This window comes from Mixophyes fleayi, chromosome 2 (assembly GCF_038048845.1).
Source record: "Mixophyes fleayi isolate aMixFle1 chromosome 2, aMixFle1.hap1, whole genome shotgun sequence".
In the NCBI taxonomy this organism is placed as follows: Eukaryota; Metazoa; Chordata; class Amphibia; order Anura; family Limnodynastidae; genus Mixophyes; species Mixophyes fleayi.
This window is the reverse complement of record NC_134403.1, coordinates 358,920,548-358,937,224: the sequence shown is the minus strand read 5'-3', so window position 1 is coordinate 358,937,224 and position 16,677 is coordinate 358,920,548.

Here is a 16,677-nt window from a genome sequence, read left to right as displayed (position 1 = left end):
CATGGCCTTATCTGTGTGGAGTTTGTATGTTTTCCCTGTGTTTCCTCCAGGTGCTCCGGTTTCCTCCCACACTCTAAAAACATACTAGTAGGTTAATTGGCTGCTATCAAAATTGACCCTAGTCTCTCTCTCTTTGTCTGTCTGTCTGTGTGTGTGTGTTAGGGAATTTAGACTGTAAGTTCCCATGGGGCTTTAACAGGGAAGGTGTCCCCTCCCCACCTGGTCCTAGTATAACGGTAAGCTGTCACTAAGACCACGTTTTAGTATAGTAATAGTAAGAAATATGTAAATAAAACACACAGGATTGTCAAATGAACTTTTATTAAAATGGAAACCACCCCAAACCCTCATCACCTTATTTATTAACTAAGCAAAAATCTTCCTTATTTGTAATTCATTGGGATCTTATTCTTGCAATTCATAGGAGAATCTTCTTCTTGTAATCCAATGGAAATCTCTTGCAATCTACTGGAATTACAAATAAAAGCCATAAAAGACATAACAGACTGTTTCTCCCCCGCTACCCACTATGTGATTGCCTAACGGTGAGGGCAGTCGTAGGACTTTCTTTGATCAGTTATCAAGATTAGCTGAATCTCGATTGATGTGGGAAAAACTATTAACAATGCTGTACAGCTCTCTTCATCTCAATGGCCCATTCATTTCAGTAGTCCATTCACTTTAATGGGGTTTCTACCTCTATCTACATCTACATGTTTCTACATGTAGCACACAAGCCCATTGTAATGAACAGACCATTGAAATAAGTGTATCCAAAACACCTTGTTGAAACAAAATCATGCAGGTGCAAATATGACCACACATAGAAGACAATGGATTTGATTTTTACGCGTGGTCACGTTTTGCACTTTAAAAAGGCAAATCCATCAATACTTTCATCTGTGTATTCCATTCAGTTATTTCACTCTAGAATAAACCTTATTTGAGCCCTTAATGCCTGTATTGGGATCTGATAATGGATCCTCGCCCGGTACATCTGCGGCCTAGTTCCTACCTCTTCTGGACCACAATCATGGCCATATTGAAGCCTGCCAAGTGACGGCCCTACAGCCACCACTTGGCCATCTACATAGGACTGCATGTAGGCCCTCAACATAGAAATCTCACTATCTGAGACCTGCCACCAGACCCTGTTGGCGATCACAGGAAACTCAGAGATAAATCCAAGTCGTACCTCTTCCCTGCCCATCAGTTGGGATGATCTCCGCCGCACCATCTCTCCTGGCCACGGGGCATCTTATTGAGGGTCCCACCTGCTCCACTTCCAGCCCTCTCTGCATTGAAGAATCTCCGGCCAAACACTGGCGCTCCCAGTGCATCATGGGAGCCAACCTCACCCGAAGCGGCACAGCTTTGCCGTCATTCCCAGCAACAGGTTTCCTCTCTCCCTTTTCCCTTCCTTATCCCTCCACCACCTCCTCAGGACTCAACAACTTGCATCTAGCTGCCATGTCTGATTGCTCCTTAGACAGCTATAAACATTCTGCTCCACAACTATGTACCTATACTCTGCTCATTGCATTCCATGTCTCTCCTCATTACCCCTGGTGCCCCATCACCTGGTCCATACCCGAAAATAAACTGTCCCACCTTTACCTACTGTCACCTCCCCTCCCCTTTATAAGCACTCTCCCTGCAGGGTCCTCTCTATCTTCTGTCTCATCCACCTACCTCCTGTGTCCTATGTCATGGCTGATGGAGAATTTTTCTGTACGCCTTGCGATTTGATCTCTTGATTGCATTCATGCATCTATTACTTTGCTCAGTTATTTATGTTTACTGGTTTCATGTATGTCATTTATATCACGTCTGTCAGGCGCTACAGAATCAGTCGGCGCCATACGATGATAATGCTGAAGACCAGATCTGTCAGCCAAACAGTGACATAAATAAATGTAATTATTTGGGTTTGCAGACATACCTAGACAGGCGAGTAGGCAACAACAGGCAAGATGGAGTTTTTGCAGGAGTCAATTGGAGATGTAGGCATTAAAGAAGGAAGGGGTCAAAATAAATGAAGTACCGAATTTAAAACTTGAGAATGGTGAAGCAAAATTGTCACTTGAAGATTGCATCGCTGGAACGTCTCACCCCTGCATCACGAAACATGATTCCTGCAACATTTCACAGCAATTCTCGCCACCTATTGTTAAGTGTGGGCAATGCATGATTGTGAGGGAACAGTTTTTTGTTACATGTGTCTCATTATTGTATATGAAACTGTTTTGCTATATTGCTTATAGTGCAATTATTAATGTGATTCTTCATGGAAATAGGAAAGATGCGCGATAGGTCATGTTTATTCACCCTAGAAAACGACCTCTTGCTTACTTGGAGTGGTGTAAGATCACATGGGGAGAGGATATCTCTGCTTTCTTTTATTAATATTCTACACTTGGAAAGCCATTGCTGTGAAATAGAAAAAGTGAGCTCCATCTACGAGATAATTTGCACTGGTTAATGCATGCCGTCCAATGTACAAGCTCCGCTTTACTGGTAGGAACTGCTTGTCTAAGTTTCCAAAAAGTTGGTCATCTTGGATGGATTCCTCTGGTGCGCGTGCCTTTCATCCAGTGATGTCAACTTCGTGTATTGTTGGAAACAAACTGAAATCTGCCTTGTGTTTTGTATCATTGCTTTGCATTGTATGTCAGCAATTTGACTTGCAAAATAAATACCTAAAGTCAAAGGACATTGTACTGAAACATTCAGAAGTTTTAAAGGGGCACTATCAATACTTTTGCATTGGTTTCCTTTTTTGTGAATATCCATCTAATGAGGTGAATTCAACTAAACCAGGTTCTAAAAAATAAGTTGGAATTTTAGGAATCGATTTTTTGTGAACTGAAAATGAAAGAGCCATTATCTCGGGAACATTGGCCCTGAAAGTGACGGGGCATCAAGCTAGAAGGCACTGTACCATTAGCGATAGAAGCGAGTTAATCTCTCAATATTTGTTCTGCAAATTCGTATTTTGCATGAAATTGCTGTGTGCAGGCTCAGAAACAGACTCCACACTTCTGACTAAGTTTTGACGGGTGTAACGGGGGAGGGAAGGTGCAGATGCACGTAGGTAATGTATAGTAAGGGCGTGCCAAGGTTGAGCGCACGCAAATCCGCTTGATTCAAGCTCTGGTCATCTCTCAGGTATGTGATTTTCAGCCCTATCACTTGCACCAGCTACAGGTCAGGTGTAAGTGCCGACTGATAGTGATGACTAATGCATATACATGCCACAACATGTGTTTGCATTAAGAGCAACTGTACAAATGCATTTTATGCATAGTACGCATTAATAACATTCTGATATATGTATTTCATGTAAAAAAAAATTTAAAAAAAGTTTTTTTCAATGTATTTTTATTAATGATTATAGTATTAAGAGGAGTTAAAGTATTTAATTTTTTTCTCCATGCGCTCTGATTATTGGACTATATTGCACTGCATTCTGTCTCTCTGCATACAGCAAGTACTGTATAGGCAGAGCGTACTTACACCCGTATCCAAATAGAAATGTTTCTTGAGATCCACTTGTACTTGAATACGGGCGGATGTGTGTGCAATTTTGGTCTGACTTTAAAAAACACAAACTGCGTTCACTTTGTGTTCCTTAATGAATCAGGCCCAGCCCATGCGATAGTTCCCTTCACGTCAGTCAGCAAAAGGTCTGCACACAAATTATAGCACATTAATAATAATGAATTTTTATTATGTGTAGGAGAATATTATACATTCCTGCTGGAGATTTACTGAACAAGCTGCGCTACTACAAACTGCCAGTAGATGTCACCAGTTCTCTGTGCTATTAGAGGCAGACATTAGTTATGTGAATGACTAAACACAGTTCTACACCTGCTGCTGCCACAGTTACTGAGAATTCTTTACTGTTTGATGTCTTGTTTAATTGTGCAGCTGTACTTTGGAATTAAAGGCTGACAACCCCACCTTCTATAAACTTTATATAGATACAATTCTTAGGCTCTCACTTTATTGACTATAATCCCCTACCTGGCTGCTTGGCAGTGTGAGTCTGAGAATGAGAACTGTCTACTAATTATCGCTCCACTGTGTGACAGTTTGGTACAGTGTCATATGGCCACCAGCTGACCAGACCTCATCACGTGACAAGATGGCCGCCGGCTGCAAACAGCGAATCATCTGTTCAATGACGTGTTGAACAGTAGGGCCATTTTCTGACTGGAGTTAATAAAATAAAATTTTGTTAAGCAAGCAGAAGTGTGTCCCATTCATGTAAGCAGATGCAAATATACAATATTCTAGTTGGCGTCTGGGAGCTGCCGAGGAAAGGTGGGCATGCAGGAGGCAAGGATCCGAAAATCACGTCATTTTGGACCGTGACGTAATGACGCGAACGCGTCATTTTACAGTGGGGGCGGGGCCAAATGCTGCGTTTCCCGGAGAATCGCAGCATTTTGGACCTAATTCTGCACTTCACTAGGAAGTGGGCAGATGCGGGGGACTGCCATACACTCCCAGGAGTTCGGGAGACCCACCCGGAATCTGGGAGTCTCCCGGACATTCCGGGAGAGTTGGCAAGTATGGTATACCTCTATGTTGCACTGAATATATAAAGTAAAATAAATTGGTAATTATATGCACTAAAACAGCAAGGTATCCAGAATCCGCAGTCGGTTGGTCCTTAGTGTTTGACCAAATCTTGCTAAGAACCCTTCGAATTATGTCTGGATTGGATGCATTCCTCTATCTTTTTTTATATCATCATCAGCATCATCATCATCAGTTATTCATATAGTGCCACTAATTCAGCAGCACTGTACAGAGAACTCACATCAGTCCCTGCCCCATTGGAGCTTACAGTCTAATTCCGTAACACACATACACACACACACACACACACACACACACACACACACACACACACAGACAGACAGACACAAACAGACAGAGAGACTAGGGTCAATTTTGATAGCAGCCAATTAACCTATCAGTATGTTTTTGGAGTGTGGGAGGAAACCGGAGCACCCGGAGGAAACCCACGCAAACACAGGGAGAACATACAAACTCCACACAGTAAACCCGCAAATAGGATCTATTTCCCTGTACTATATTGTATACTATTAAATAAATGTACCACAGAACATAAACTTTAAATAAAATTAATTTTCCCTTGATTTGTGTGTTGTTCTTGAAATGCTTTTCGTGCTAAAGGTGACTCGTCTCCAGGGGAGGGCTGACAAGACTGGAGTCAGCAGCCTATTAGGATCATTTTGGCCCAGTGACCCAGCCCAAGGTAGTATACTATGGGACCGGCCCGGCCCCCCCTGCCCCACCAGCCCGGCCTGCCCCGTCTCCCGGTCCCCTAGAACCTTGTTCGCTCTGGAGAAAACATTGTAGTCAATGCGCTGTCTATGCCTCATGCTCTCTATCAGGCCGGCTTTCTCCTGGTATAGGGGAAGGTGGCCTTGAAGCGAGTCTTCTGAGGCTATGAGGATAGGGCGCAGAGCAAAATACTCTCTCCCAGGCAGCAGACACGATGAACTATGTAATAAAACAAAAAGATGACATCATTGGCCCTGATGACAGGTCAGCTTGAAGTTCAGTAAATTGATATTTGCTACAAGGTTTAACACATCTCCAATAATTAGTGATCCATACAAATATATTTTTCCCAATAAGTGCCCTTCTTCCTAACAAATAGAACTACATTGATTCTGACTTAAGAGTCCCCCCTCCCCCATTGCTGCCGTCCTTTAGCGAGTCAACATATTTTTCACAGCTAACTTAAAGTCAGTGTGGGAAATTCAATTGCCTGCGTTACTCGTGTAAGTAACGTGTCCCGCGCACTGTTACCGACAGTACAGAAATTTTAACGCGGATTTCTGTCCGCTGCGAGCAAAAATCAGCGATGAAATGCTTGTACTAATAGTAATAACGGTAATAGTGTGCGGGGCAATTGAATCTGCCCCAGTGAATTAGATTATTACGTGGTGAATAAAGAGACACAGGGAGTTTCACACGGTTCCATTAAGTTATGACCTCTAGTTCACACATTCCTCTTCCCTGAACTATACAGAGCACCTATGACACTCTGCATCATCTCTCTCCCTGTATATGAATGACTTCTGCTAGAAACTATTCCGAGATTTCACACATCTGCAGCTGAGGGAAACATCTATCATTAAAGAGCGTATTTGCCTGGTCATTAACACGTACGTCTTTTCATTATCTTGTACGGCAAATGTAAACCTTAAGGAATGCAAGAAGAATGTAAGATTCAGGTGAAAAGAGGTCATGTTGGATAAAATAACCACAATATTACACTCCACTACAGTCTAATGTACACCCAGGGCAGGGGGGGTTTCTGGGTCTCCAGAAACCCCTCCTCTACGGTAAAGAAGTGCCCTACATATTGGCACTGTACTATATAGTAGCCGCGGCGCTGTCAAAAAGGCATCCTTTGACGCTTCTTTGACAGCGCCACGGCTGCTGTAGTGTACAATGTTGCCTAAATGGAGCTGCTGCGTATGCGTGGCAGCTCTCTCACTTTTTTTTTTTTTCGGTGGAGGGGAAACCCCCCCTTAAAAATCCTCCATGCGCCCCCGCAGGGGCAGGCTAAGCTGGGGGGGAGGGGGCCGGTCCCATAGTGGGCTACCTTGGCCTGGGTCATTGGGCCACGTGCATTTTTTTCCCCTTTAAAATATTCCCAATAGGCTGCTGAGCCGAGTCTGGCTCCCGGGTCTAACATTTGCCAGCCAGTCTCTGGTTACATCACACCCGTGTACACCAGAACCGTCTCTGTTTACAATAACTTCCAATGAACTCTCCAGTCAAGGTGAGTATGAAATATAGGCAGCAAAACAGATGGTCTCAAGTGGAGCAAGGACATTACAATTTAGGAAATAATGCATGTTTAGTTAATCATTATAAGCTATTCAGGGATTTGAGACTATCACAAAAACACCAGGCATTCATTTTTCATGGTGTTATTAGCTGTCGCGCTACTCTGACGGCTCCCTCTGGTAAAATACTCAATACCTTTGTGTGTTTTAGGTCTGCTTGCAATACTGTACACACAATCACACCCCTACCAACTGCATATTGGAGACACCCCTGTCCATATCATTACCTACTAATCACAATTGTTATTAATTTATTGTTAAGTTCTTTATACTTAAGTTGGGTACACACTACACTGTTTTCGTCCAATAATCGGCTAAATCAGCCGACATACGACCGCTCATTCTAAAGTCGCTCACTGTGTGCAGTGACACGATGGTCGAAAGTCTGCCCAAATGGACGATTGTCACCTCATTTGGTTGGTCGTACCGTTTAATATTTTCGTTCCAATCTCGTTTCCGCTGTGTAGTGTGTATAAACTTCCGACCGATCCACAACAGTGAGTACGAAATTACAGTCATTGCTCACGAGAACATGGCTGTAAAAAGTCGCTAAAGGGACGTCCGCTCTTCCCTTTATCGTCCTAAACAAGGCTAGTGTGTATGCAATCCATGGACCGAGCGATCGGAACATCGATCGCATGTAAAATCGCTCGGCATAAAAAGTTGGTCGAAATTTCTGTAGCGTGTACCCAGCTTAACTAAGTTACTCCTACACGACCCTACACCTTTGATAGACCTTAGCGATTTGGCGTTCTGAATACTTTAAATGTAGGGTTACGCAGCTAGGCCTGGTAATAACTGTGCTGCTTACACATTAAATGGAATATAATTGGGGAAAATGGTGTTGGTCTAGGACTTTGCACACTAGTTGACGTAACGCTGAGGACTAGCATGCGGTGCAGAGAGTGGATGACCATTTAAATCCGGTGATGCATAAATATGGGGTAAATTGATGTGATGCAAACATGGTATTAACATTGTATAAATTGCTAGTGAGTTTTGGGCACTTCACTGTAAGAAGGAAATAGGAGGGTACAAAGGCGTTGAACCTCATTAACAAAGGGTTTACGGAGATTTACACAGTGCAAACTTGTGCCGATATATTTGTATCAAGTGACTTTCCACAATGTCACCCCTTTTTTTTGTAGATATGATTGCTGTCCTGTTGACATGATATCCTATATTCTCAGGTGAATGTCAGTATCTTCTATTTGCAGCTATAGAAAAGTTATCTTTAAAGTTTGTCCCTGCAAATTTTATTGTTGGAAATGCCCCTATTCTTCAATGTTGACCAATTGCTCAGTACAATTCATCTATTCTGTATGGTGGATGCAATTCTTGCTAACCAAGATCTCTGGGCTTTACACGTTGAAGTAGATACTTACCCAACTTTTTTAATATCAGCCCCCCTTTCTCTCAAATATCAGAAAAGCAAAGTGTTCCGATGTCTAAATTTCACTCAATATATTAAAGTTCTCCATCCTTATCTGGTGAGTAAGGGACGGGTGTGTTTCCTGAATGCCAAGGGTCCTGAGTTGGGTTTCTTGTAATATTTATTGTAAAATATTATTTAAAAAGAATATATAACTAAGTTAAGTAAACCTGTAGTTCTCCTGGGTCAAGGGAGGGCTGGGCCAGGGTGATATAGGCCCCATGACCTATAGTGTACTACCTGGGCTGGCCTTTTCTATTGATTTTATGTTGGGGCTGGTTGGGGGGAGGGAGGCCTAGAGTGTTCACATGTTGCTCGGCTTTCCAGAAGGTGACTAGAACTTATATGTTTGCCAAACTGGGCCTCAGCATTCCAGACAAGACAAACAGAATCTAAACTTGAGACACAAGCAGCAGCAGGTAGTCAGAGCTGCAAGGACCGCTAAGAGAGAACAGTACTGTCTGACAACTATCCTGATTCTAGACACTAAACTGTCCCTCTTCATGCTGCTCTGCTAATAATGGGGTATTCACATGCACCATCAGTCTGTTCATAGACCCATATATGTCATGAAAGAACACAAACACTAATCACCATCTGCAGTTTGTTACTAACAGGAGTGGTAAGGATAATTTATGAAAGTACAAAATAGCGGACCTGCAGTACAAGTGATGTTTTGTGTAGTCATGTGACCTTTTTAATGAATGTGCTTGATATTGCACAAAGCGCATGCATTTTACAAACCAAAATGACAGTATCTGCAGCAGTGGTGCAGCTTTCAGCATGTTCTGAAGGGAAGAGCTGGGCAGAGCAGGCTGTTGAATACTGCGTGCGGCTTGGACACGCTTTTGCACCTCATGTTACTGCTGCACACTAAAAAAAAAATATTTTGTGAGAACAGATATTTAAATTAAATTTGTTAGGTGGAGAAGGTGCATTTATAGGGGTGGTTGCTAATTTGCATGCAGGTGAATAGCAATTCTGGGGCACGAATTGGAGAGCGATGTTGTGCTAGATACGCCTGCTCCATCACCTGGTCATTCATCCTCTGGCCGTCTCACACAATGGGCTGCCTGGCTGGACTATCCCCCCATTCAGGGCCATCTTAACAACATTATGGGCCCCCGGGCAAAGCAGTGCACCGGAGCCCCTACATATATATATATATATATATATATATATATATATATAGATATAGATGTATAGAGATACAGATATAGATATAGATATAGAGAGATAGAGATAGATAGATGTACTTGCTCAGTGACCCTTGAAGGGTTTTTTTTGCAGGTTTTTTTTTTTGCAGGATTATTTATTCTAATTAAGAGCCCTGCATATGGAGCCCCCTTGCCCGTGGTGCCCCCGTGCACCTGTCCATCGTGCCCAATAGAAAAGATGGCCCTGCCCCCATTGCCAGCCAGCCATTGACTGTGGTACTCTTAAACAGTGCCACTCCTGATGACCTTAGATACACCAGAACAACAGCACAATTATTTGAAGAGTTGACACTCAGCAGCCAACAAGAGGAATTTCCGACCATGGTACAGCAACTTCTTGGGGCCTCTTGTATAGCCGCTGGAGGGGGCATGGCCACAGCAGGTTGGTGGCTCCTCCCACTACGCAGGCAGACCAGACCCATGTTGCCATAGTACCTACCGTAAGAGAGGTATGTTTATGCATAAAGTAATGCATTAATTGATGGCAAAATATATTTGTGAAAAATAAAAATAAACGTTTTTCTTTGATTGTGAAGGCATGATCTCATTTATGCAGTAGTTATTTTAGGAAGAAGTTACAGCGTTACTTTATTCAAAAGTGAAGTAATTATATTAACAAAAATAATCATTTACTGAGAATATTTATTTAAAGCCGGCTGTGGAAATTGTAATTCTTTTTCCTAATCTCCTCTTCCATCCAGTTCTCACGCTCATTGTTGACTTTTATTAGGGCTACATCACAAACCTCTGTAGGGGCTAATATATATATTTTTTTTTTAAACTCTAAAATAAGTGTAAGAGTAGGCTCATTCATCCAGTTATGCGAAGTTTAGGCCTCTGGCTAAAAAATAGGCCATGAAAAAGTGTTAAGTCTTCTTCCAGTTAACAACATGTCACTTGGTAGGAAATTTCAGAATGAATGAACTGGTTCACTTTGCTTCACCCTCTGACATTGATTAATAGGAATTTAAGCCTTCCCTATTGGATCGCATCCAGCTCGTTTAGTAGCCACTTATGTCCATACACAGTTCATGAGCATAGATCACGGCTCCCGGCTGTCAAGATATGTCTTTATTGGAAAAATACAGCCGGCGTTGTGTCCTTAGTCATTTTTTAAATGAGGAGGAAACACCTTTCAAGAAGTTTTCAAAACAACTCTATTTTGGTTACTTCAAATATATGGATGCAAATTAATATTCTATTTAGAGTAGTTTACTACTAATGTCAGTTTAATTTTTATGACTGGCTGCCAGTGTTTACTGCTCAGAGCAAGTCTATAACTGGGTATGGCTACTAACAGCCAATTGATCAGCCTATCCCTGCATGCTCTAACAAATCATCATCATCACCATTTATTATATAGTGCCACTAATTCCGCAGTGCTGTACAGAGAACTCAGTGCCTGTCCCATTGGAGTTTACAGTCTAAATTCCCTAACACACACACACACAGACTAGGGTCAATTTGATAGCAGCCAACTAACCTACTAGTATGTTTTACGAGTGTGGGAGGAAACCCACGCAAACATGGGGAAAACATACAAACTCCTCGCAGATAAGGCCATGGTCGGGAATTGAACTCATGACCCCAGTGCTGTAAGACAGAAGTGCTAACCACTGAGCCACCGTGCTGCCTACATGCAGAAACATACAATTAGATACAAATAAAGAGTAACTCCACTTAAATATCATGCTGCATAGTTAAAATCATTAGGATGGTGACTACAATTTACTGGAATCATTTTTGATACTTGAAAAAGCGCTTCTGGCTGAAATATCCTGTTGAAAACAAAGACACATACTGTTACTGGCATTTGATAGATGGGCTGCGAATAACAGGTTTTCCTTAGGAACCTATTTTCCTATGAAAACACACCATGGACTGCATTGCTTTCTGTGATAACACATGTTGATAAGGAAGGTCAGTTATTTACAATTTATCTGTCAAATGGCAGCAACAATGTGTGTCTGAGTTTTTAACAGGCATTTTCAGACAAAAGTCCTGTTGCAGATATTTTTCAAAGTTACCATATCCAAATGAATTCTTTTAATTAGGCAACATTGTTTTCAAGTTAAATGTGTAAATACAATGGGCCTGATTCATTATGACATGCATACTGGGCCTGATTAATTAAGGAAAGAAAGCAAAAAAAGGAATAGCCTTGCACCTTGGCAAAACCATGTTGCATTGGAGGGGGAGGTAAATTTAAAATGTGGGGACAGATTTATAGTTGAGGTAGAGGATGTCCTAGATCAACTTTAAATTTCAGTATAAAAATAAAGCTATCAAGTATTTATGTGCTACATGAAAAAACAGCCAGTATTTAACTTATGTGCAAAATAATAAATTATTTGCACCCTTTGCATTTCCTTAATGAATTAGGCCCAATGAGTGCAACATGCGTTTGTTTTAAAACACATGTAAATTGGCTCTGTATACTCCCGAATTCAATAAAGAACATTATTATTATTTATTTATATAGCGCCACTAATTCTGCAGCGCTGTACAGAGAACTCATTCATATCAGTCCCTGCCCCATTGGGGCTTACAGTCTAAATTCCCTAACACACACTAGTGTCAATTTGTTAGCAGCGATTAACCGACTAGTATGTTTAGGAGGAAACCGGAGCAAACCCACAGACAACATACGAACTCCACACAGGTAAGGCCATGGTCGGAAATTGAACTCATGACCCCAGTGCTGTAAGGCACAAGTGCTAACCACTAAGCCACCGTGCTGCCCAGAATGGATCTGAACATAAATCATTATGTTATTAAGGCCGTGACCAGTCCATGACGATCAGTCGGCACTTACACCTGCCCTGTATCTGGTGACAATGATACGGCTAAGAAAACACGCTAGATTTGAATCGGCCGCATCTGCGTCCGCACGCCCTTCCGTACATAGCCAACGTTCATCTGCCCCTCCCTCCCCCGTTCCACCCTCCAGGTCGTAGTCAGCCGTGTCATTGCATCCGGACATCAATTTCATGCCATTGTGCTCATTGGCCTAAGGTCTGTTTCTCAGCATGCGCAGAGCTATTCCACGCAAGGTATGGCACACAAAGTGACTTGCATCCGAAGATCAATCAAGCCCTAGATGTTTAGAATTTTAAATCAAAATAAAATTAACATCTGAGCGACAATTTGTTATGGTTTATTCCTGTAATGCAGGCGCAACACCAGTATGTAACTAATAACAACACAGTATTTTACGTTCCGTTGAAGTATTTGATGATGGAAGGTGACGGGAAATTGAAGAGTCGTTTTCCCAGCATCGCGGTCTTTACCTGTGTCTATAGATGTAATTAGATTACTCATTGTTATATAAGACGGATGGGTTCTGTCTGGGTTTTACGGTATTCAAGTTTAGTTTTCTCATGTCTTAAGAACCTGTAACTCTGCCAAGAGGGCAAGGGGGCCAAGGAGGTTTTCCGGTTGGCTAGCTTTCTGAACCGTCTAGTCTCACAGAGCTATTTACGGAAGTGTTGTGGTTCCGCTGAGATGATTAGCAGCATTGCTGCTATTGCCAGCCCATGCTTCCTGGAGCACAGTAGGATTCTGATAATATATTTTTCAATATATAGAACAGAACTAGGACAAAGTATATTAAAATCGAAGGCAAAAGTGCCAAACTCGTTGGCTATCCCGCTTCTTATTTGTCACAATGCGGCAAGGCGCCATCATTATTTTTAATAAACCGTTAATAAACCGTTAATGGTTTAGTTTATCTTAATAACTATTATTTTAAATTTGATTAAATAATCAATTTAACAAATGCCAGAGCAACAATTTCTGGTGGGTGTTAGGCCTTATTTTTTATCTTGGATAACACTCTTCCTTTCTCTTTTCAGACATTGAAAAGCAACCATGGTTTTGACAAGGATGTCATAAGCCAATGTTGACTTATGAGAACACAGGGGGCATGGGGTCTATATTACTTATAAAGCTCTACAGCAAGACAGACTACATTAGAGATTTTAGCCAATCAAGTGGCTGCTTTTGGGCACCTTCTATGGAAAATAATGAAGAGCTGGGTGAGCGAAAGAACCTGTGCAATCAGCTGAGCGTCTCCATGACATTGAGGACATTCATACAATTCAGTATAAGTCACAATGGCCTGGGCACTGCCAGGGTTGAGATTGCCTCTGTTTCATCATCTTATCACTTTTCTTTTTACGGCAGCATAAAAATACAAACATCATTTTATAAGACATGACATTCATTTTGTTTTGCACCAATGGCCCATGGGATATAATGAAGGTTTTGTGTGTTGGGATTTTGCATCAATGTCAATTGAGAGATTGACCGTACAACAAAAGAGACCTAGGAGGACAATATGTTGGAACCTGGGCCTGATTGCAGATGTTCTGCCTTGGTGAGAAAGAAGATATTGTGTTGTGTTGTGGAGCAGAGAACACTGGCTGGTTGTTGTAGTGCAATGAGGGATTCATTTTGAACCCACTCACCATAAAGTATTCAGTACAGAACATGGCACTGCAGATACACACCGGCCTTCAGGTTATGATTAAAGTCACAAATTTAATTGAAGGTGGTGGGATGATAGCTGCATCATGTTTCCAGGTGACAAGTGAAATTATGAATCCATCTGTGGATCTTTCATAATGTGTCAGTAATGAATACACCTGTGCTGCAGCAAGGAGATATGAAAAACATCCACTGTAAGGGCTCCCAGAGGACTGGATTTGAAAAATCCTGACCTAAGCAATGAGGCGCTGTGGACTGAGTACAAGAGAGCTGCGTACCAGGCAACGAGGAGCTGTGTCTAAGTACATAGGAGATGTAGACTTACCAGTGAGGAGCTGTGGACTGGGTACATAGGTGATGTAGCCGTGAGGAGCTGTGGACTGGGCACATAGGACATGTAGTAGTGAGGAGCTGGTGACTGGGCACATAGGAGATGTAGCAGTGAGGAGCTGGTGACTGGGCACATAGGAGATGAAGACTTACCAGTGAGGAGCTGTGGACTGGGCACATAGGAGATGTAGACTTACCAGTGAGGAGCTGTGGACTGGGCACATAGGAGATGTAGACTTAGAAGTGAGGAGCTGTGGACTGGGTACATAGGAGATGTAGCAGTGAGGAGCTGTGGACTGGGCACATAGGAGATGTAGCCGTGAGGAGCTGGTGACTGGGTACATAGGTGATGTAGCCGGGAGGAGCTGTGGACTGGGCACATAGGAGATGTAAACTTACCAGTGAGGAGCTGTGGACTGGGCACATAGGAGATGTAGACTTACCAGTGAGGAGCTGTGGACTGGGCACATAGGAGATGTAGACTTACCAGTGAGGAGCTGTGGACTGCGTACATAGGAGATATAGCAGTGAGGAGCTGTGGACTGGGCACATAGGAGATGTAGCAGTGAGGAGCTGTGGACTGGGCACATAGGAGGTGTAGACTTACCAGTGAGGAGCTGTGGACTGGGCAAATAGGAGATGTAGACTTACCAGTGAGGAGCTGTGGACTGCGTACATAGGAGATATAGCAGTGAGGAGCTGTGGACTGGGCACATAGGAGATGTAGCAGTGAGGAGCTGTGGACTGGACACATAGGAGATGTAGACTTGCCAGTGAGGAGCTGTGGACTGGACACATAGGAGATGTAGCAGTGAGGAGCTGTGGACTGGGCACATAGGAGATGTAGCAGTGAGGAGCTGTGGACTGGACACATAGGAGATGTAGACTAACCAGTGAGGAGTTGTGGACTGGGCACATAGGAGATGTAGACTTAGAAGTGAGGAGCTGTGGACTGGGCACATAGGAGATGTAGCAGTGAGGCTCTGTGGACTGGACACATAGGAGATATAGCAGTGAGAAGCTGTGGACTGGACACATAGGAGATGTAGACTAACCAGTGAGGAGTTGTGGACTGGGCACGTAGGAGATGTAGCAGTGAGGAGCTGTGGACTGGGCACATAAGAGATGTAACAGTGAGGAGCTGTGGACTGGGTACATAGGAGATGTAGACTTACCAGTGAGGAGCTGTGGACTGGGCACATAGGAGATGTAGACTTACCAGTGAGGAGCTGTGGACTGGGCACATAGGAGATGTAAACTTACCAGTGAGGAGCTGCTGCCTGGGTACATAGGAGATGTAGACTTGCCAGTGAGGAGTTGTGGACTGGACACATAGGAGATGTAGACTTAGAAGTGAGGAGCTGTGGACTGGGCACATAGGAGATGTAGACTTACCAATCAGGAGCTGTGGACTGGGCACATAGCAGATGTAGACTTACCAGTGAAGAGCTGTGGACTGGGCACATAGGAGATGTAGCAGTAAGGAGCTGTGGACTGGACACATTGGAGATGTAGCAGTGAGGAGCTGTGGACTGGACACATAGGAGATGTAGCAGTGAGGAGCTGTGGACTGGACACATAGGAGATGTAGCAGTGAGGAGCTGTGGACTGGACACATAGTAGATGTAGCAGTGAGGAGCTGTGGACTGGGCACATAGGAGATGTAGCAGTGAGGAGCTGTGGACTGGGCACATAGGAGATGTAGCAGTGAGGAGCTGTGGACTGGGCACATAGGAGATGTAGCCGTGAGGAGCTGTGGACTGGGTACATAGGAGATGTAGACTTACCAGTGAGGAGCTGTGGACTGGGTACATAGGAGATGTAGACGTGCCAGTGAGGAGTTGTGGAATGGACACATAGGAGATGTAGACTTAGAAGTGAGGAGCTGTGGACTGGGTACATAGGAGATGTAGCAGTGAGGAGCTGTGGACTGGGCACATAGGAGATGTAGCCGTGAGGAGCTGTGGACTGGGTACATAGGAGATGTAGACGTGCCAGTGAGGAGTTGTGGAATTTACACATAGGAGATGTAGACTTACCAGTGAGGAGCTGTGGACTGGGTACATAGGAGATGTAGACTTAGAAGTGAAGAGCTGTGGACTGGGCACATAGGAGATGTAGACTTACCAGTGAGGAGCTGTGGACTGGGCACAAAGGAGATGTAGACTTACCAGTGAGGAGCTGTGGACTGGGCACATAGGAGATGTAGCAGTGAGGCTCTGTGGACTGGACACATAGGAGATATAGCAGTGAGAAGCTGTGGACTGGACACATAGGAGATGTAGACTAACCAGTGAGGAGTTGTGGA